Here is a 23,939-nt window from a genome sequence, read left to right on the forward strand (position 1 = left end):
CTCCAGCCTCCATCCAGCCACCGCTTGCAGCGTCCCCAGGCCGAAGATGACGGAGCGGCAGTTACTGAGGCGCATGTGTTGCAGCTGCGGCCCCATTCATAAGTCGTAGGTCGGATGTCCGTAACCTGGGGACTACCTGTATATATATATATATATATATATATATATATATATATATATATATATATATATATATATATATATATATATATATATATATATATACAGTGCATCCAGAAAGTATTCACAGTGCATCACTTTTCCACATTTTGTTATGTTACAGCCTTATTCCAAAATGGATTAAATTCATTTTTTTTAACCACTGACGTTATTGTAATGTGGATAGTACCATCATAGCAGGAATTTACTCAATTTTGATTTTTGATTTTTGATTATTGATATTTGTTTAGAGCACCTGTAAATAAAAACTCATGGTTTTGACATTTTCTATTTGTCGGTGACTTGGTTCTCTTCACCGCTGATCAGTTCGGTCCATGAATTACTAGATGCCTAGTGTTCAAGGTCATAGTGGGGTCCCATAGACACTGGACATTACAGGAAGAGGAGGAGAAGGTAACGGAAAGCTGGGATGTAGGATAGGTCTGTTTAATTTGGTGCTCATTTGTTCATGAAGTGAACTCACCCATTATCTTGTAATTAGACCAGAAGAGATCAGGCAGACACCAAAGTGATATACCCTATTGTTAGCTGTTAGTTTGTAATACATTTTCTGATGTATTTATACTGTCTTGTATTTTGGGTTATTTCTATTAGGGCTTTCCTGGTGTTATTCTGGTTCTGGAATTTGAAGAAAATAAATTCATACTCTTTTATTTTTTACTTTAAAACAGCATCTAACAACTGTACCATTGTGCCACCCATAAACTAACTGTATGTATTTTCAAATACTGATGTGTTAAATTCAGCTACATAAAAGGGTTTAATTTGTAACTGTTTATATTGACTTTAGCTATTAAAGTGAATGTTGTTGTAATGAGAAATAGAAAAGGTTATTCCTACATAGGAGGTAAAAGAAGGTTAGAAGCACAACATTTGAGCCAAGTAGTCATCATCAGGTGTATGACTATAAAGGAAAAACCATGTCAAGGCCCTGTCGCATTTCACAACTTTTTCAGTGATTTTCAGTTGCAGACTTCACTTATGTGATCTTAGAGCGCTGGAGGCAGTTGCAGCCAGGGCTATGGAGTTGGAGTTGGAAACAATTACTGGGCTGCTGGAGTCAGTAACAATGTATCAACATGACTTCTTCTTTTGGCTGCTCCCCTTAGGGGTTACCACAGCGGATCATCTTCTTCCATATCTTTCTGTCCTCTGCATCTTGTTCTGTTACACCCATCACCTGCATGTCCTCTCTCACCACATCCATAAACATTCTCTTAGGCCTTCCTGTTTTCCTCTTCCCTGGCAGCTCTATCCTTAGCATCCTTCTCCCAGTATGCCCAGTATCTCTCCTCTGCACATGTCCAAACCAACACAATCTCGCCTCTTTGACTTTGTCTCCCAACCGTCCAACTTGAGCTGACCCTCTAATGTACTCATTTCTAATCCTATCCATCCTTGTCACATCCAGTGCAAATCTTAGCATCTTTAACTCTGCCACCTCCAGCTCTGTCTCCTGCTTTCTGGTCCGTGCCACCGTCTCCAGCCCATATGACATATCTGGTCTCACTACCGTCCTGTAGACCTTCCCTTTCACTCTTGCTAATACCTGTCTGTCACAAATTACTCCTGACACTCTTCTCTACCCATTCCACCCTGCCTGCACTCTTTTCACCTCTCTTCCACAATCCCCATTACTCTGTACTGTTGATCCCAAGTATTTAAACTCATCCATCTTCACTAACTCTACTCCCTGCATCCTCACCATTCCACTGACCTCCCTCTCATTTACACACATGTATTCTGTCTTGTTCCTACTGACCTTCATTCTTCTCCTCTCTAGAGCATATTTCCACCTCTCCAGGGTCTCCTCAACCTGCTCCCTACTATCGCTACAGATCACAATGTCATCAGCAAACATCATAGTCCACGGGGACTCCTGTCTAATCTCGTCTGTCAACCTGTCCATCACCATTGCAAATAAGAAAGGACTCAGAGCCGATCCCTGATGTAATCTCACCTACATGTTGAATGTATCCGTTGCTCCTACAGCAGACCTCACCACTGTCATACTTTCCTCGTACATATCCTGTACAACTCTTATGTACTTCTCTGCCAATCTTGAATTCCTTATACAATACCACAACTCCTCTCGAGGTACCCTGTCATATGCTTTCTTCAGGTCCACAAAGACGCAATGCAACTCCTTCTGGCCTTCTCTAAACTTCTCCATCAACATCCTCAGAGCAAACATTGCATCTGTGGTGCTCTTTCTTGGCATGAAACCATACTGCTGCTCAATAATCATCACCTCACTTCTTAACCTAGCTTCCACTACTCTTTCCCATAACTTCATGCTGTGGCTCATCAATTTTATTCCCCTGTAGTTACTGCAGTCCTGCACATCTCCCTTATTCTTAAATATCGGCACCAGTACACTTCTTCTCCACTCCTCAGGCATCCTCTCACTTTCCAAGATTCCATTAAACAATCTGGTTAAAAACTCCACTGCCATCTCTCCTAAACACCTCCATGCTTCCATAGGTATGTCATCTGGACCAACGGCCTTTCCATTTTTCATCCTCTTCATAACTGTCCTTACTTCCTCCTTGGTAATCCGTTGCACTTCCAGATTCACTATCCCCACATCATCCAACCTCTTCTCTCTCTCGTTCTCTTCATTCATCAGCCTCTCAAAGTACTCTTTCCATCTGCTCAACACACTCTCCTCGCTTGTGAGTATGTTTCCATCTTTATCCTTTATCACCCTAACCTGCTGCACATCTTTCCCAGCTCGGTCCCTCTGTCTAGCCAATCGGTACAGGTTCTTTTCTCCCTCCTGAGTGTCCAATCTCTCATACAACTCATCATACGCCTTTTCTTTAGCCTTCGCCACCGCTCTCTTCACCTTGCGCCTTATCTCCTTTTACTCTTGTCTACTTTCTGCATCTCTCTTCTTCTTTTCCATTCTCTTCCTCTGTATAATCTCCTGTATTTCCTCATTCCACCACCAGGTTTCTTTTTCCTACTTCCTCTTTCCAGATATCACGCCAAGCACCCTTCTTGCTATTACCCTTACTACATCTGCTGTAGTTTCCCAGCTGTCTGGTAACTCTTCACTGCCACCCAGTGCCTGTCTCACCTCCTCCCTAAACCCAACCTTGCAGTCTTCCTTTTTCAACTTCCATCATTTGATCCTTGGCTCTGCCCTCACTCTCTTTCTCTTCTTGATCTCCAACGTCATCCTACAGACCACCATCCTATGCTGCTTAACTACACTTTCCCCTGCCGACACTTTGCAGTCTTCAATCTCCTTCAGATCATCTCTTCTGCATAGGATGTAATCCACCTGTGTGCATCTTCTTCCACTCTTGTGCGTAACCCTATGTTCCTCCCTGTTCTTAAAATACGTATTCACCACAGCCATGTCCATCCTTTTGGCAAAATCCACTATCTTCTGACCTTCTTCATTTCTCTCCTTGACAGCATACCTACCCATCACCTCCTCATCTCCACTGTTCCCTTCACCAACATGCCCATTGAAATCCGATCCAGCCACCACTTTCTGTCCCTTGAGTATACTGTTCATCACTTCATCCAACTCACTCCAAAAATCTTCTTTCTCACCCATTGCACACCCAACTTGCGGTGCATATGCATTAACAACATTCACCATCACACCTCCAATTTCCAGCTTCATAATCATTACTCTGCCTGACACTCTTTTCACCTCCAAAACACTCTTGACATGCTGTTCCTTCAGAATAACCCCTACTCCATTTCTCCTCCCATCCACACCATGATAGAACAATTTGAATCCACCTCCGATCCACCTGGTCTTACTCCCCTTCTATTTAGTCTCTTGCAAGCACAATATATCAACCTTCCTTCTCTCCATCATATCTGCTAACTCTCTACCCTTACCAGTCATACTGCCAATATTCAAAATTCCTACATGACTAAATGTAAATTTTAATATAATATGTTAAAGTTTCCAATTTCACATATTCTAATTCAATTTAATTCTTTTTAGAATACACTGTCGTTTTCTTTCAAGACTGATTTCTACTTTTTTGCAAATTTTAAAATATATCATATTTATGGCCATTTTAAACCTTGTGCACAAATTCAAAGAGTTTAAAGTCATCGGTTTTTGAACACTTTGAATCACAACAGATGGGAAATATTATCTGTGTCAGTACGTTGTAAAAGATGATGGTGAAAAAGTATGCGATGCAAAAATCTGTATTTTTCCTGGTTTCAAAAAGAATGCACCTACAAGAACATTACATTTAAAAAGGAGCTTACAGCATTTTCATCCCAAAGTGTAAAATCTGTAATTGGCAGTGATGAAATGCCTTGAGTTGCGTGCTTTCAATAAACAGTAATTATATTACTTTAATCTATATATATATAAAAGTCAATGTATTTGTATTTGTATGTATGTATGTTCCAGCATCACTTCAGAACGGCTGGAGAAATTTTCATGAAACTTGGTGCACATTTTTCTCACTGGTCGACTACAAATACTGTAGGGTGAAATCAACCCTAACCCACCCCATTCTTGGTAGGGTGGGGGGTTGATCTTGTTGTCTTTTATGCATGTTATCATCCAGCTGACACTCGGAAAGACCACCAGAGGGTGAACTGGAGGTGACTGCCTACATTCTTTATGTTTGAGCACCACTGCACGCCTGTTGCTTTTAAAATTAAATAGAGTTGGCTGGGTTGGCATCCCAACTATTTTTCATACTCATTCTGACTTTGTGACTCGTGATATATACAGCGTATGTATGTTATCATCCAGTTGAAACTCAGAACGTTTCTGGTGTGCTCTATAAAAGCAACTGACAGTTTTACCATGAAAAATCCGTAGTATTATTTGTTTGTTGTTTAATGTTTGTTTTTGTTAACTATATTTTCATCTTGCATTATTGTTATTGTAACAATCTTATAGTGGTAATAGAATTAAATCAACCTAATAATAATATTAAATTAATTGACTTTTTGTACGTCATGAAAAATTCTGCATGTAAAAACTTATTACTACACCCTAAAAAAAAATTAATCTGTCAAAGAACGTTAAAAAGGCCTCGCTTTTCCCATCATTTCTACACTACTTTGAACGTATTCCGCGTGTTATATTTTGATTAAAATAGGCTATCTATTATATTATATATAAGATAAGTAAGCAATTTTATTTTTATCTACCATAAACATCCTATATTTATTTTGTGGATTCAGTGGCTGTCTTTGTGATTTTTGTTTATTCATTAATGAACTAAATGTCATTTGTTTTGCAACATCATAGCTAACATGTTGGTGTTACAATTTTTTCGGAAAAAAGAAATAGGATTTTTTTTTGAATACGTACATAATCAAAAAACTAGTTTAATTAACTTATCAAAATCGAAGGTAAAGTATAAACAAAATATAGCTATGATATTTAACTTACAATATGTATTTATACAGGTAAAATATTTAACGTTTAATTGGTTGTAAAAGAATTTCAATCGGAAGAGATTAATTGGAGATTCAGTCTTGTATGTCTGTTATCATCCACTTGACACATGGAACATTTGCACAATCATTGAAAATTGCTAGAATCAATTTGGACACAGCCTGTTTCTCACATGGACAACTTTATGTGGCATGTTCAACAGTACAAAGTCCTAAGTACCTTTATATATTGGCTAAAGATGGAAAAACTAAAAACATTGTATATAACAAGGCACTTCAGTAAACAATATAAGCACATTAGTGAGTCTTCATTGTTTGTTAATTTATTTGTATTTTTAAAGTTATTTTTTTTAATTATATTTTTCTCAAACAATTAAAAAAACAATTACAATGACAAAACTGAAAGAAAAGAGCAGGTGCAAAATGTAGCTGTAAGGGAAGATGTGGAGGAGATTAAAAAGTTAGTCAGCAAATAGTTTTGTGACAGAACACAAACAGAGAGGTCATTGTGGCTATGATCAAGATAAATGTAATGTTTTACAACTGGCTTTATAAGGTCTTCAATCTTAACAACTTCAGTATACTCCCAAAAATGATCCACCAGCCATCTCCATTTCGCCTATGAAAATGGCTGAACATGTCTACATGAAATAGAATAAATAAAACTTTGGACTTGAATGAGGCCCTTTGTTCCATAGTAAATTTTCCAGAAGGGTCAAGTAAATGAATATTGTTTGTGACATAAGGTTAAATGATACAATGGTTACTGTTTCAACTGAAAGTGCCCTGGGGAGGGTCATGGTTCTGCTTTGTGAACTGAGCTGGAAACAATATGTTTGTGTAAGTTAGGATATCAAAGGAGGATTGAGAAAACGGTTTCCTGCAAATGAGTAAATTATACTTAATAACTTGTAGGCGATATAGAGTGTTACGAGAAAAGGGAGGACCAGCAGGATATGGATTAGATTACTGGTGTTCTGCTTAGGGTGAATGCTCCATGGTTTGCTCCTGGTCATCTCCACAACTGTCATGATTTAAGGATTTTTAAGTTACTTATATTTTTCTTTACAATTCTTTCACATCAGTTTACCTGAGTTTGTTAATTGAGAATAACTCTTTTGCCTGTATGCATGAAAAGTGATAGCCTCATCAAGGGTACAATCAATCACTCAGTAAAACAGAACACTAAAGCAAGCAAACAATTAGTTCTAGAGCTGAAAAGTGATCGAAGTACATTAATTTTTCTGCAAAGTGACCACTTTTTTGGGATAAAAGATGATTACCTCCTACGCTGTGAGACAGTTCTATTTACTGCTGACCTGGGTCCTGATGCAGTGGAATTAGATGTGTAAGGAGATGAATATGGACAGTTAAGTACATGAAGAAAAAAGTGAACTATCCTGTTGTAACAGTGACAGCATGAAAGATTCTATTTGTAGTGCTAGTGAAGCACACAAAAGTGATAATTTTGCTCAAATGTAATGTGTGATGTTACAAGAGGGCAGCTTTCATAGCTACTGTTTACTGGATATCCAGGGTGCAAGACAGATTTATCAAATAAGGATAATCCCTTAAAGAATTTCAATCTATATATACACTGTGTGCACAATTATTAGGCAAGTTGTATTTCTGAGGATTCATTTTAATATGGAACAAATACAGTGCTATCAGTCAATGGAAAATGTTAATAAACCTGAAACCTGAATGTTTTACAAAGGAAATGTGAGTGTGAACATTCTCAGGGGAATACATATGTGTGCACAATTATTAGGCAAGTATTAGTGTGCAGAATTATTATGCAACTAAAGGAAAAACGAACATTTTCCCATCTCAATTGTTTATTTTCATCTGTTAAAGTGAGAATAATAAGGAACTCAAAATTTACAAAGAAACATTTCTGACATTTTCAAAAAAAAAATCAAACAAACAGTGACCCATCTTTTCAATAACAATAATAAGCCTTCTATTCATAGAGTCTTTTTCCTGTACCACTGCTTGAAGAAAGTGTCTTCTAAAAAATGGCAGTAGGTTTGGGAGTTGATTTTGAACCCATCTTCAACCCAAAAGGGACTGACTAGCTCATCTTTTATAATACCAGCCCATACCAGTACCTCACCTCCACCTTGCTGGTGTCTGATTCGAAGTGGAGCTCTGTTCCCGTTACTGAACCAGACACGGGCCCATCCATCTGGTCTGTCAAGAGTCACTCTCATCTCATCAGTCCATAAAACCTTTAAAAAATCTGTCTTCAGATATTTCATGGCCCAGTCTTGACATTTCAACTTATATGTCTTGTTCAGGGATGGTCGGGTTTCAGCCCTCCTTATCTTGGCCATGTCTCTGAGCACTGAACACCTTGTACTTCTGGGTGCTCTAAGTTGCAGTTCTGGAATATGACAGTACTGAAGGACAATGGGTTCCTGGTAGCTTCATGTGTGATCCTTCTTAAATCTTTGGCAGTTCATTTGCATCTTTTTTTCTTGAAACGTTTCTGGTGACTCTGTTAACTATTTGTAACAAAACGTTTGATGGTTCTGTGATCACGCCACAATATCTTAGAAATTTCAAGAGTGCTGCATCCCTCTGAAAGACTTTTTACAATCTTTGACTTTTCAGTGTCAGTTAAATCTCATTTTGGCCCATTTTGCCCGAGGAAAACAAGCTGCCTAATAGTCACGCAAGCCTTGATATAGGGTGTTGATGTCCTTAGGCTACACCCTCCCTAACTACACAAATACACATCACCTGATATGGTTAAATCCAATAAGCATTCAAGTTAATACAGCTTGGAGTTGGAATATATGCAAAAAAATGATAATATGGTCAACATAATCACTTGCCTAATAATTTTGCACACGGTGTATAAAAGCCAAATACCACTGACTCACTCATAACGAAATCTCCCAAACCATGAGGACTTGGGACTTGAAACTTGGAATGTAGGTTACCCTTGGCCCAGTGCCCATAGATGATCATTAAAAAACAGTTTTAAAAAGTGTGTGGTCCAAGCGTGTTCTGTCTGTATGTCTGCCTGCTTTTCATGAGAGAATTACTTTACGGCTTTAGATCAGGTTGTTTTCTATAATTTGCTTGAACTTTCTGGTTGATTTTGCGACTTCTCTCATCGCGCTAAGTACCATAATTTGATAGTGGCACTGCTGTATTCATGCAAATCCAAGAGTGTGGCTGTGGGCCAAGAGCAGGGGGGCAGGGCCTTCCTCATTCACTCGCCAACCTCTGTTCGAGTTGGTCTACGTCTCGTCATGTGTTGGAGTGCACCTTGCCTCTGCTTAGCTAGCAATATCTGTTTGTTCAACAGACATTATCATCTACAGATTGTTAAGGAGTAACATTTGACGTTTTTGAGAGAGAGATCAGAGCTACTTGTGTTTCAGAGGGTAGCTGCTGATTGCCAGACATATCACGGCCATGTGCTTTTCTCCCCATGCGGGTAATGCTCTCCCATCAGAGCAGAACACAATCAGATATAGTGCCAATGTCCATTGACTTTTACAGTTTGTCCTGTTTCATTACTATGTGGGCACAGCCACGGGGTACAGCTAGTCTCTTTATAAGGGATGTCAGATGTAATTTCCTCCAAGACCAATAGAAGTGAAACAGTAACTGATCTGGACTGGACAATTGCAAGGGGAAAAAATCTGAATTAGTACAACTACATAGGTGAAGCTTTCACTTTAATCCTAATAAACAGTTAAGTAACAAATATTCACCATTAAAATGTAATATTATAAAATCAGTCAGATTAATTATTGAAGGTCATCATGTTTTAATTAACCCATCTCTAACATTCACCTTCTTTAACAAATTCAAGGTATTGGAACCACCTGAGTTTTAATAGAGGAAGAACTGACACATACAGAAGCAATGATTAGTGGAACAAAAATTTATTAGCTTTTTTATGAAGGGAACACAGATTAATTACCATAGCCAGCCTTTGGAGATGGTGGGTAAAGTACTTTAACCACCATAGCAGAATCGCCATCTTTATGAGCTTTCATCACCATATTTTCATGTAATCATTTGTTTCCTGACCAACCTACCACATGACTCAGCTAAGCGCAATTCCTTTTATGTCACTCCAGCACCCATGGCTTCAGCCCCTGCAATTTCACATCTGCATATTTCCTCATAGGTCAGAGTCACTACAATACTTAGAAATGTTAATGTATGATAAGCGTTCTTTACGTGGAATGTTCATTTGTGAACCGAAGCTCAATTCACTTACTAAACAATCCATCCATCCATCCATCCATTGTCTCCCACTTATCCGAGGTCGGGTCGCGGGGGCAGCAGCTTGAACAGAGATGCCCAGACTTCCCTCTCCCCGGCCACTTCTTCTAGCTCTTCCGGGAGAATCCCAAGGCGTTCCCAGGCCAGTCGAGAGACATAGTCCCTCCAACGTGTCCTGGGTCTTCCCCGGGGCCTCCTCCCGGTTAGACGTGCCCGGAACACCTCACCAGGGAGGCGTCCAGGAGGCATCCTGATCAGATGCCCGAGCCACCTCATCTGACTCCTCTCGATGCGGAGGAGCAGCGGCTCTACTCTGAGCCCCTCCCGGATGACTGAGCTTCTCACCCTATCTTTAAGGGAAAGCCCAGACACCCTGCGGAGGAAACTCATTTCAGCCGCCTGTATTCGCGATCTCGTTCTTTCGGTCACTACCCATAGCTCATGACCATAGGTGAGGGTAGGAACATAGATCGACTGGTAAATTGAGAGCTTCGCCTTGCGGCTCAGCTCCTTTTTCACCACGACAGACCGATGCAGCGCCCGCATTACTGCGGATGCCGCACCGATCCGCCTGTCGATCTCACGCTCCATTCTTCCCTCACTCGTGAACAAGACCCCGAGATACTTGAACTCCTCCACTTGGGGCAGGATCTCGCCACCAACCCTGAGAGGGCACTCCACCCTTTTCCGGCTGAGGACCATGATCTCGGATTTGGCGGTGCTGATTCTCATCCCAACCTCTTCACACTCGGCTGCGAACCAATCCAGAGAGAGCTGAAGATCACGGCCTGATGAAGCAAACAGGACAACATCATCTGCAAAAAGCAGTGACCCAATCCTGAGCCCACCAAACCAGACCCTCTCAACGCCCTGGCTGTGCGTAGAAATTCTGTCCATAAAAGTTATGAACAGAATCGGTGACAAAGGGCAGCCCTGGCGGAGTCCAACTCTCACTGGAAACGGGTTCGACTTACTGCCGGCAATGCGGACCAGGCTCTGGCAACGATCGTACAGGGACCGAACAGCCCTTATCAAGGGGGCCGGTACCCCATACTCTCGGAGTACCCCCCACAGGATTCCCCCGAGGGACACGGTCAAATGCCTTTTCCAAGTCCACAAAACACATGTAGACTGGTTGGGCAAACTCCCATGCGCCCTCCAGGACCCTGCTAAGGGTATAGAGCTGGTCCACTGTTCCGCGACCAGGACGAAAACCACACTGTTCCTCCTAAATCCGAGGCTCGACTATCCGACGGACCCTCCTCTCCAGGACCCCTGAATAGACTTTTCCACGGAGGCTGAGGAGTGTGATCCCTCTGTAGTTGGAACACACCCTCCGATCCCCTTTCTTAAAGAGGGGGACCACCACCCCAGTCTGCCAATCCAGAGGCACTGTCCCTGATGACTATGCGATATTACAGAGGCGTGTCAACCAAGACAGTCCTACAACATCCAGAGCCTTGAGGAACTCCGGGCGTATCTCATCCACCCCCGGGGCCCTGCCACCAAGGAGTTTTTTGACCACCTCGGTGACCTCAGTCCCAGAGATGGGGGAGCCCACCTCTGAGTCCCCAGGCTCTGCTTCCTCATTGGAAGGCATGTTAATGGGATTGAGTAGGTCTTTGAAGTACTCCCCCCACCGACCCACAACGTCCCGAGTCGAGGTCAGCAGCGCACCATCCCCACCATATACAGTGTTGACACTGCACTACTTCCCCTTCCTGAGACGCCGGATGGTGGACCAGAATCTCCTTGAAGCCGTCCGAAAGTCGTTCTCCCTGGCCTCCCCAAACTCCTCCCACGCCCGAGTTTTTGCCTCAGCAACCACCAAAGCCGCATTCTGCTTGGCCTGTTGGTACCTATCAGCTGCCTCCAGGGTCCCACAGGACAAAAGGGACCGGTAGGACTCCTTCTTCAGCTTGACGGCATCCTTCACCGCCGGTGTCCACCAACGGGTTCGGGGATTGCCGCCACGACAGGCACCAACCACCTTACGGCCACAGCTCCGGTCAGCTGCCTCAACAATAGAGGCACGAAACATGGCCCATTCGGACTCAATGTCCCCCACCTCCCTCAGGATGTGGTCGAAGTTCTGCCGGAGGTGGGAGTTGAAGCTACTTCTTACTAAATAAACCATGCTTTTTCCATTAAACTTTATCAACACATAATAGTTTATTAGAAGGCTATCCGCTGACTGCTTCAGAACAGTTCAGGTATCTGGGATTTACAGGTACCAGGAGGCCTGAAGATCTTTTTTAATCAGATTTTAGCAGTTTGATGAATAGCACTAAACAAGATAATAACAACAACATTTATTTATATAGCATGCTTTCATACAAATGATGCAGCTCAAAGTACTTTACAAGATGGAGAAAAAAAGAAAGATATAAAAATAAGGTTAGGCAATAAAAAGTAACAAAGAATAAAGTAAGGTCCAATGGCCAGGAGGACAGAAAAAAACAAAAAAAACCTCCACAGCGCTGGAGAGAAAAAACAAAATCTGCAGGGGTTCCAAGGCCATGAGACACCCTGCCCCCATTTCGTATTTTACCTAACATAAATGATCTCAATAAGTCCTCATGGTTTACAGGCTTCACATGGAAGAATTAGATAATGATGGTCATGTGGACATCTGGCCTTCAGTCCATCAATGTAAGGACTGCATGGTGCTTTGATCTGGTGGTGGTGGCACAGATCGCCACCACAGAAAACCAGAAAAAGAACAACGAAGGGGTTAGTACAGATTGCGGAGCCTTAATGAAAATAATAATTAAATGCATATACAGAATATTTAGAAAGTTATAAGAAAGCAATATTAAAATAATGGGTGTTTAGCAGTTTTTTTAAAGTCCATAAAGTTTTTAAAGACATCATTTTTTGGTTAATTGTTAACCTGTCTGTAGCGCGCAGAGTTAATATAGGTAAAATGAATATCCTCCCAAAATGTTTATCCCTGTTTCAGAGTATTACAATAATTCTGAATAAATTCTTTTTAAAAAAAAGCTTCTGCTCTTCGATATCAGATCAGGTCAGGTTGGGGAGCATACACTGGTATAGCACGTTGCCGCACCCACCACACGATGAAACAGCTTGGGATCCTGGTTGGCAACTCCCCAGGCAGACACGCGGTCCAGTCTCACCCTCTGGAAATGACCCTCTATCTGCTGCAGACAGGTGTTACGTGGGAATCCCCTTGACCTGGTCCAGGCACTTGGGTTCTCAACAATGAGGATCTTACGAGCTGGATCACCTTCAGGGAACTGTGCCACATGGCGTAGTACCGTAACTGACGCTCAATCACAATGCAGGTAATGTGCTTCATTCGGGACTCCATGAGCAACTGATCAATCAACACAAAGTCAAACCCACAGTACCCAAGTGTTCTCCAAAGAGACACAGTACCAAAGACTTGAACATTTCTCCTTTTGTATATGGCCTATAAATAATTTTCAGATATTTTTATTCTATTTCATGATACACAATATATATCTCAATATTTTGAAATCTAAAGCACCTCATAAATGCTTGATTTAATTTGAACTTCCAAAAGCCCAATGCATAGAATCTCATGGCTTGACTACTTAGTCATATTATATGATTTTTTTTTTTAATCCTATAAAGAAATTGTCAATTAATAAAACAAAGGTCTGTTGTACTAGTGGCAGCTGAGTTTAGCACATGAGTAAGTAAAATATTAAAAAAGCAAATGAAACATGTTTTGGCCAGGGCCCTCTCAAGACTAGTGATCAAATTTCTCTTTTGTGTCTTTTTTGTTCATGTTTGATTATTTTGTTTATGTTAAAATTGTTATTGATGTTTATGATTTGCTTTATTCTGTGGTTTTTATTAGTTTTCTGTATTATTAAATATTATTATTATTAAAATTCTGTTTCCATGCTTCCTCCATGTTCCTTGTATATTGTGGGTGGTTCCTCAAGAGGTGGGCCAGCTATCCATCACTGTCGAGGGACTACCCTCACACCTATAAACAGCACCCTGTTGCTTGTGCTACATTGTATATAGGCTGGGTGTTGGTGAGGTCTCTTCAGTTATTGTTGTGGTTTTGATTGTGTTACTGGATTTTGGATTTTTGGCCTCTGTGCTCTGTTATATGATCTCACTATGGATTTGTGTTTCTGGGACTTTTTTGCCATTGGATTGCCTATTTTGTCACGACAACTCCTTTGGGGCCTTTTGTGCTCCTTGAATACGTTACATAGAAAAAAACTGAAATCTTTAATGTATGGTAGGCTACCTAGCAGGACACTAAAAATTAAGAAAACCTGGATGTATCCTGTGTTATTGTATGCAGCAAGAGTCGTTTTCAAATTATGACTTTTTGGTATTTTACAGATTTGTTAACCATCTATTTATACAATACAATACAATTTATTTTTGTATAGCCCAAAATCACACAAGAAGTGCCGGAATGGGCTTAAACAGGCCCTGTCTCTTGACAGCCCCTCAGCCTTGACTCTCTAAGAAGACAAGGAAAAACTCCCAAAAAAAACCTTGTAGAGAAAAATGGAAGAAACCTTGGGAAAGGCAGTTCAAAGAGAGACCCCTTTCCAGGTAGGTTGAGCGTGCAGTGGGTGTCAAATGAAGGGGGTCAATACAATACAATACAATACAATACACAGAACAGAACACTTTTATTTTATTTTTTAAATTTTATTTATGGTTATTTACTGTACGAGTTGTGGATCCAAATAAATAAAACTTTTTTTTGGAACCTTCATGTGGATGGGTCCTTTGGGAACCAAAAGTGTTGTCCATTGGCATCATTCTGGAGAACGGCTCTGGCGCCTTTATTTTTAAGAGTGTAGGTGGAGGTATCCAGCCTGCCAACTCACTGCCACCAGGAGGTGACATCCAGCTTGTCGTGCAGTAGTGGCCACCCAGAGATGGTCTGCCTGTCACCCATTTGTGGATATCAGAAGTCTTCTCTCCTTGTCTGCCTGGCCAGGCCAAAATCTTCCCTTCTCACCATTCCCATGTGTAAAGTATATGTTTTTTGTTCTGGTGGGAGTGTGTTGGGGTGACTGGAAGCCACCCATTAAGGATATGGAATATGTTATGTTTTGGCTAGGGTTCCTCCTCGGCTTGTGTTCAAATTCCTTTTTATGCCTTTTGTCTTTTTTTTTGTTCATCTTTGATTATTTTGTTTATGTTATCTGAATTATTCTGCGCATTGTTTTAGTTTTGTGTATTATTTAAATTCTATTTGTCCATACTTCTTCTTTGTTACTTGTATTTTGTAGGGGGGTTACTCAAACGGCAGAACCAGCTGCACACAAGTTGAAGGTAGATGGTGACCCTTCCTTTTGTGGGGCTTTTTGCAATGGTTTTTGGGACATTGAAGTATATTGGCCCACTCCCTAGCTACTTTGGTGGCCCCATTTTGGGATTTTGTTTAATGAAACTGTCTAGATCACAACAGAATCAAGTGTTAAAAGATATTAAGTTGAAATATTTAAGATTCTACATGTGATATGAATTTTTGTTAATAATCTTGGCAAGTAAAAAAACATTTACACCTCTGTTTTCACACATTTAAATCCAGTGGTTATTTTTCAGGATTAAAGAAAAAAAACTAAAAAAAATACAAAACATACACTAAATACAAAAAAAAATTCTCCTCATTGGCATCATGTTTAAAAATTGATAAATGTGTTATCTTTATAAAAAAATGTTTAGTCTGTCTTAAAGTCTTTATCTGTCATTGTTGGAACTGAGAGAAGACTCGTATATGAGGATTACAAAGAAGTGGTGTGAAGAGAATAAATATCTTTTTCAAAATGAGGTCAAACAACTCTTTTGCTTTGAATGGACAAAGAACATGTAGACCGCTTTTGGGGTGATGATTGACCTCCAAGGTTATTCCTCTTTTTATTTTTATTTTATTTTATTGTAGAATCAACTCTCAGCAGTGGCCAGCTGGACGGCCGTGTGGCGCATGTGTACGGGCACCGTTCTCATCGCCTACCACCTTCGCTGTCACTTCCCTTACTTCTTAAATCATTCTTAAGGCAGATTGAAGACTTAAGTGCCAGCTTAAGTGAAAAATTAAGGAAAATTTACTAAGTAATTGCAACACAAACACTGACTTAATCAGTTTTAACGCAAAAAGATACCGACAAAAGAAGAGAAGAAGCGGGCCGCTAGGGTGGAGAAAAGAAGAGCTACTCATGAAGCAGCAAGTGCATCAACCTCTGAGCAAACGAATGATAAACATACAGAGAAAGAGGGTGAAAACAATGAATGCTCAAGTCAAGTGTATTCACTGCAGTGCACCGTTACTGGTAATTCATATTGCTTTGTTTTGTTCTGTCTTCATCGATACAACTTTTCCAGTCATACAAGTAAAAACAAATTCTACGTTAAAAGATTCTATGTACAAAGTTTGTAAAGTGTATTACTCTATATTATAAAACAGCACCCCGTGACCCTGTGTTCGGATACAGCGTGTTGGATAATGGATGGATGGATGGATAAAACAGCACTCCATGACTGCAATCTTATTTTTAGAGGCTTAATAAAATATGCTCACAGCAAACTTCCAAATGCATTTGGCAACATTTAGCCAAATCAGATACTATAATTACATCAAGTCTGTGTACATTAACCCATTTTGCTAGGTTTTATTTTAATATGTACCTTACCAATGCCCATAGGTGGATCCCAGAGTGGGCCTGTTCAGCCTAAACCCAGAGGCCCAAATGTCAGAGGGCCCTCATGAAAATGAAATCAGCTCAGTTTGGAAATCTGAACACAGGATTTTTGCAGCCCTAAAAGGTCAGTTTTTCAGTAAGACAGAAGGCACTGTAGGGTAGAGCAAATTATTTATTCATTAGTGTTGCATGTTCCTATTCTAGTTGTGTTTTCTGCTGCATTTAGACTTGTTTTTTTGTGTTTGCCTAACTCTGTTGGTGGGTTGATGGGTATAACATTATTGCTTTCCTTCCATAAATTATTTATTATTAATTATATGGAATTTTCCAAAGCTTTACGTAAACATCCACACAAAAGAGTACCAGTACATACGTATATTTCACAAAAAAATACAATAATTACATCTAGAGGTAACAAATTCAACATTTATGCAACCATATTATGTATTTTGCATAATTAGAAAGTTTTCTATGCTTCTGCATTTTTAAACCTTTTATAGATTTTAACTAATATTTGAAATTCATCTGAAAAATGCCAAGAAAGGGATTCAGGTATTATTGCACCATTTTGATTTGTGAAGATGAACTTTTCCCAAAATAATTGATACATTTACTGTATAGTAAAAAAAATGTTTTCTCTGTTTTGTTTTACACGGTGTAATAAAATATAAAAATCCTTAAACATAAAATTATTGGGCGGCACGGTGGCGCAGTGGTAGCGCTGCTGCCTCGCAGTTAGGAGACCCGGGTTCGCTTCCCAGGTCCACCCTGCGTGGAGTTTGCATGTTCTCCCCGTGTCTGCGTGGGTTTCCTCCGGGCGCTCCGGTTTCCTCCCACAGTCCAAAGACATGCAGGTTAGGTGGATTGGCGATTCTAAATTGGCCCTAGTGTGTGCTTGGTGTGTGGGTGTGTTGGTGTGTGTCCTGTGGTGGGTTGGCACCCTGCCCGGGATTGGTTCCCTGCCTTGTGCCCTGTGTTAGCTGGGATTGGCTCCAGCAGACCCCCGTGACCCTGTATTCGGATTCAGCGGGTTGGAAAATGGATGGATGGATAAAATTATTCGTGGAGCATGCATGTTCTCTCCATGTGTACATGGGTTTCCTCCCACAGACCAATGACATGCTGGTTCGGTAAAGTTAAATTGGCCCGTTTGTGCATGTGGGTGTTTCACCCTGGCTTGTTCCTTCCTGCTGTGCACCTGATGCTTGGTGGGACAGGCTCCAGCTTTCACACGACCGTGTTCAGGGTTAGTGGGTTAGTTGGCGGCACACTGTATATTGTAGCTTTCAAGGTATATTGTTCAGACATTTTTTGAAAAAAGGAAAGTTACCTTATGTTCTACTGAAAATTACCTGTATATCTTAATACATTTCATTATTTTTTACAGCCAAGTTCTGTAAAATCGATATTTTCCTACCTTCAAAATATGCTACATACCGTTTACTGATGCATTACAATTACACTGAAAAAATCTGTTTATTTTACAGTGTAAAACTGTTAAATAGCGAAGGTAAACAACTGTAAAATGTAAAACGTTAAAGCGCTGTTTCAGTAACACCGAAGTTACGATATTTGCATAAGGACACGCCCCCCTTTACCGTATTGTTCATGGTGAACCACATACCTTTGAATATAAGGGAAAAAACTTAAACCAAGTTAGCAGACTTATTTTTCCCTGCGTGCTGAAGGTTTTTAGAGGTTATGGAAGCTGATTTATGGTGGGTTGTATTCAATAAGCTGGCACACCTGTAGGACACCATACACCACAAAAGCAAACTTTACTTCCCCACCAGACAATGTGCCATAACTTCCTTAAACATTGAATTGTTTTCAGTGTGTGTAATTAAAAGGTACATGTTTGATATTGATTGTTGTTACTTTACTGATGTAAACTGCGTACTGGGGTTTGACCCTGACAATATTTTCTAATGGTTTGTTGATTCGCATATTTATTATACTACATGAATTTCTGGTTATGGTTAAACATTCCCTTCTGTTGGAATGTGTTGTAAAGAAAAAACAGTTATTTACTACAAAGGTATACCGTAGACCTAAAAATAGTCACCTTATTTATTAAAATTAATTAAAATTTTGACAACTCAGATGCTAGTTTATCATAATAATAACATTTTTATAGACATAAAAATACTGTCACCTTTTTTTTTTACAGTAAAATTCTGGCAAACCAGCTGCCAGTACTTTACCGTAAATTTAACATTTTTTTTACAATGTATGATTATACTGTATACTTCAATAATTCAATTCATCCTCCAAACGTGTAACTGTTTGAAGGGCTCGCTCTGGGTTGGGGTGTGTGGTGATGGGGAGCGGCTAGTTGTCGCTGTGACTTACAAGCTTCCAAGTAGATATTGCTGCAGACCGGAGTAAAATGGGCATGAATATCATTTTCGACTTCAGCCAATCATATATTAAATTTGCGTGCCTCAGGCACTGATCAGCCAATCGAAAATTTAAACGTTGCGGTCAATCACCTTTTTATTTAACAAATCGCCAATCGGTGTTATTTGTCATTCATGTTCCACTTTAGTCAATTGCCTTATGGATATGTAAAAAGATAGGTGGGAGTAATTTCTAAAGGTGGACGTGTAAGATAATTTCTAAAGGTGGACGGTCAAGATAAAGTGACCGTAAGAGACGGAGTGTATATTCGTAAAATACATCTGCGACGATAGTCTACTAGTGACAATATCTTACACTATAACACTCTGTCGAGTGCATTATTAAGTCTGCAGTATATTTTTACCACCGTCATTTATGATTAGCGGTTCTGAAAAAATAATGATAATAAAAGTTTGGATATGAGATATTTATCGTTACTAAACAACGTCTGAAGAAACTTTAAATGAACATAACAATACAAATTTGTGTCCGCCTAATTTTAATGGATTGACGTAGACTTAAGTGTGGGCTATACTTGATTGAGTCAGTCAGATTAAAACAAATATGTAACGGTTGTTGTTTACTTGAATGTCCAAATGAAATAGTCGCCTACATTTAACAGGTCACCTTAAAGATGGGCTATAAACGTAGTACAATTTTAAACGTTGAATAAACTTCTAAAGTTAAATATTTACTTCTATAATACACAACCCTAAAATGTGTTTTATTACTTTCATTCCTATTTATCAACGTTTATTTATTTATGTATTTCTAATATTCCACTGTAGCCCCTTCTGCATGTCCATCAGCCTCTGTTCTTTGTTTGCTGATGTCTGTCAAATATTCTGCGGTCTTCATGTCTGTTCTCAACATACCTGCAGCTCTAGTGAGTTTCTTGCCTGTGGATCTCATAGTCAAGTTTGTTGTTTGCTGTATTATGATTACAGAATTACAAATCACATACTTGACCCTCTCACGTTCATGTATCAGGGAAGAGACAACGTTAAGAAACGTTAAGAAAGCTGGCAATATAATTGTGCCTTTAAAGAATCCATTGGCTGCCTCTACATGTTATCAATGTTAAATATAAGAAACACAGTTATCATAGTGGTAATAGTAACCTTTCAATTATTATTTTTATAATGAAGTTTACTATGTTAAACGATCTGTGAAGAAGAAATATTATGCCTTAAAAAGAGTAATAATTTTGCAGTTTTTGTGACTGTGCACCTGTTAATCAAGGTATTGAATTATTTGACTTAATTGGAACTTTATTACTTTTGGGATTTTAAATACCTCTTTAAGATCATCAAAAATATGTTTATTATAATACATATTATTTATGCAAAAGTTACATTTAGAGATTAAAACTTGACAGATGTTTCTTCATATCTCATTTAGCCTCCATTTGACTCCATCAGGTCCCAGTGGTGTGCTAAACACATCAGCCTGTCTTTGGTGTCTCTGAGACTGGAGGAGGCCAGGAGTCCAACTGTATAGCAGGCACTGATGTGCTTCAGCATCACGACTATTAACAAGATAGAGATGGCAGATAGTTCAGCTGGACATCATCCTATATGACTACCCAAGCAAACAGAATATTAAGAGCACACCGAGCGGGTATATTCCAGTATGGCCCTGACATAAAACCTGTACAGCTGTGAACGACTCCACTTTACTGGTCATTTTACCACACGCTACACTGAGTCTGTCAAGTCATAGCCATTAAATAATTCAATCTAATCAGCTGGGAATTTATTTTGACAATGATATTTGTGGTAAGGCATTTTATTTTCTTGTTTGTCATAGGTTTATACTGAGAAACTGGCTTACATCAATGTAGTTTTCTATAGGATATATATATATATATTGCTCAAAAAAATTAAAGGAACCCTTTTAAATGAGAGTATAGTATCAAGTCGATGAAACTTCTGGGCTATTGATCTGGTCAGTTAAGTAGCAGAGGGGCTTGTTAATCAGTTTCAGCTGCTTTGGTGCACAAGAGGGGCAACAATGAGGCAACCCACAAAACAGGAATGGTTTAACAGGTGGATGGTGACCACTGACATAAGGAGGGAAAAATCTGTTTTGTCACTCGTTTTGCATTTGTCTACGGTCAGTGTCACTACTGGTAGCATGAGGCCATACCTGGACCCTACAGAGTTTGGTGGCACAGGTAGTCCAACTTCTCCAGGGTGGCACGTTAATACCACGTGCCACTGTCAGAAGGTTTGCTGTGTCTCCCAGCACAGTCTCAAGGGCATGGAGGAGATTCCAGGAGACAGACAGGCAGTTACTCAAGGACAGCTGAACAGGGCCGTAGAAGGTCCTTAACCCATCAGCAGGACCCACCAGTTTCTGCACCTTTGGGCAAAGAGGGACAGGATGAGCACTACCAGAGCCTACAAAATGACCTCCAGCAGGCAGGCCACTGGTGTGAATGTCTCTGACCAAACAATCAAAAAAAGACTTCATGAGGGTGGCACATGTGACAGACGTGAAAGAGTCTGGAGAACGTTATGCTGCCTGTGACATCGTTTGGTGGTGGGTCAGTGATGGTCTGGGGAGGCATATTCAAGAAGATGCTTGTATACGTTTTTTTTCCGTTTTCCATGCAGAGTCAAGGAGTTCTCGTGAAACTTGCCTTGTGGAATTTAAAGAGTTGCCGATACCGCTGAGTGCCAATCCACTTCAAGCACTGAATATAAATCAATTACTACAGCGAAAATGATTATTAATACAAACGTAAAGGTTCACGGTACAAACATGACCATGCAAAACAAAGTTATTAAAAATGCGAAAAAAAAAACTGCAATTTTCAAACGTTTTCATTTCGAAACACACTTACTTTCATTGTCAAAAATATAAGCAATTAGTTTCGTCGCTTCTTCTTCTACAACGGCAAGTTATTTAAGAGGGATCTTCACGAACTGTGAAACGTTTGGTTAAAGTTACACTTGTAGACAACTTCAAACACTGATAATTGGACAGGTGAGTTTTTGATTGTCATAGAGTAACAATAATCTCATTCTTTGACATTCTGAATTAGCCAATACTATCCATCCATTCATTATCCAACCGCTACATCCCAACTTCAGTGTCACGGGGGTCTGATGGAGCCAATCCCAGCCAACACAGGGCGCAAAGCAGGAAACAAACCCCGGGCAGGGCGCACACACTAGAAACAATTTAGAATCTAACCAACCCTGTATGGAAACCCACATAGACACGGGGAAGAACAGGCAAACTCCACGCAAGGAGGACCCGTGAAGCGAACCCTCGTCTCCTAAATACTTAGATCCGCCCATAATGTCTCCGCTTTGCAGCAATACCCTTATCCGAGCTTCATGAGCAGTGTGTGTGAAGTTACAAGCTGTGCTTCGAATCGAGATTAAAATGTAAATTGCGAAAGGTATATTGTTCGTCTACACTACAGCACAGAAATGGCTTTTACGCTTCAATCATCAGTGGACCGATACCGTAACTCTAGGAATGCTTTGTAGCGATGGATGGCGAAGTAAACAATGGAAGATTTCTCACAAAACGCAACTGTGTATCGTCTCCAAACATGCATACAACAACAACAAAAGGTAAAATACTCGACTGTTTTTTATTAAAAACCTATACGCCTAAGATCAAATACGCAATCATAAAAGAAAGCATGATTTAAAAGGCTGTTTTTCTGTTAGTTGTTGGACCATTTTTTATTTAGTGCTTACGGTGAAATAATTTTACTGAACATGACACCAGTTATAGGGGTCGATTTAGTGGGTTTTAGAGTGGTACTGAGGTGGTCAATGTATATTGTAGAGTCGGTGTTATTTAATAATTATAAATAATTACTATATATTATTATGTGTAATTAAATAATTATACATTAAACCTGTACATCTTTTTGCACATTATCCATTGCGCTGTCGTTCTTTTCTATTACTGGACTTCCATTGAATTTTGTACGCGTTAGTTGGTATTGTGCTCATTGTTTTATCTTTTTTTGTTATTACAAAATATCTTTTATATTTGTGCCATACTCAGATGATGTTTTCATTTTCACGTTTTCATTGTATCTCGCATATTTCGTGCATTTACTACACACTGGTTTAATGCTATGTTTTTGCCGATGGCTGTATATTTCTTTTCTGATCTTCTGTATTTTTCGTGACTACCCACATAGCAAATTTCATCAGGCCCACTTCAGTCTGCCCACCTCTGAACCAGTTAATAAACAGGTGACACGTGGGTATTCCCCGTGTCTGCACAGGGCCGTTCTTAGGACTGTGGTGGCCCTAATGCGTGTAGTATTGGCTACAGTTCAGCCAGATTTGACCTGTTTCCACTGGGCACCTCATGGAGGTATGTAGCAAAGCCCAGCGTGGCAAAATGTGCAGTGGTGCATATTTTTATAAATTTTAGAGCATTTTATTTATTTTTTGTCACAATTAAAAAGTGTGTTTTTTATACTGTTTTCTATTTTTTTCTACCAATTTAAAACTTGGGCTAAAGAACATTCCAGAATAAAGCTCAAAAAACGAAATCAACTTTTCGCAATTTAACACTTGCGAAATCTTTAATTAATGCCGAGTAATCAAGCGATTGGACAATGTCTCGCTCAATGGACATTAATGCTAAAACATTCAATTGTTCTTGTAATTTTTTAGCTTAGAAAAGCTGTGGGAAAAGGTCTGTGCCCATGCTCATGATGCAACTGTGGTCTGGAACGGAATGGTCTCCTCTGACGAGAGCACTGTATTTATTGACTTTTGTGGGTGCGTGTCGTAACAGGGCTCCGCCTGCACCTGCACAGGGCCCTGGCCATAGCGAACACCCCAAGCCCCAGTTCCCAGTTGCAGCGTCCCTGCCCCGTGAAAGGGCAGTAAGCTTGTAGCTTGCGTCAATCTTTATATATATATAAAAAAAAAAACCCCTCTAATGATGGGGACCCTTTTGTCTGGGTGACTGCCCTTCTCGCCCATGCCTAAGAACAGCCCTGGTCTGCATGGGTTTCCTCCTACAGTCCTGGAGGAAACCCACGCAGAC

This window comes from Erpetoichthys calabaricus, chromosome 4 (assembly GCF_900747795.2).
Source record: "Erpetoichthys calabaricus chromosome 4, fErpCal1.3, whole genome shotgun sequence".
Taxonomy (NCBI): Eukaryota; Metazoa; Chordata; class Cladistia; order Polypteriformes; family Polypteridae; genus Erpetoichthys; species Erpetoichthys calabaricus.